Genomic DNA, 329 nt, shown 5'->3' on the forward strand with positions numbered 1-329 from the left:
AATTTTTAAATCGGCCTACTGTAGAGGCAGACGGCACCGCCAAGCGGGGACCTCACTGTCGCGGGCGCGGGCGGGCGGCCCGGACTGCATCTCCCCGGGCGGGCGGGACCACCTTGGGAAAGGATTTCTCGGTGGAGCTTTTTAACAATCTAGATTTCCGGGCCCACTGCGACACTGCTTCACTGGATCTCGCGTCGCTCCGGGACTTGCTTTGTTAATGAGCTTTCCTGGGAATTCTGACCCAGGTGGTTCTCTGGTCACATCTACCTCGGCCTACTTTCCTCTCGGGGACCTAACGGGCCTGTCCCCTCCCCTGTCTCGCCCCCACG

The sequence above is a fragment of the Tupaia chinensis genome, unplaced genomic scaffold (assembly GCF_000334495.1).
Source record: "Tupaia chinensis unplaced genomic scaffold, TupChi_1.0 Scaffold141247_1, whole genome shotgun sequence".
NCBI classification, from domain to species: Eukaryota; Metazoa; Chordata; class Mammalia; order Scandentia; family Tupaiidae; genus Tupaia; species Tupaia belangeri.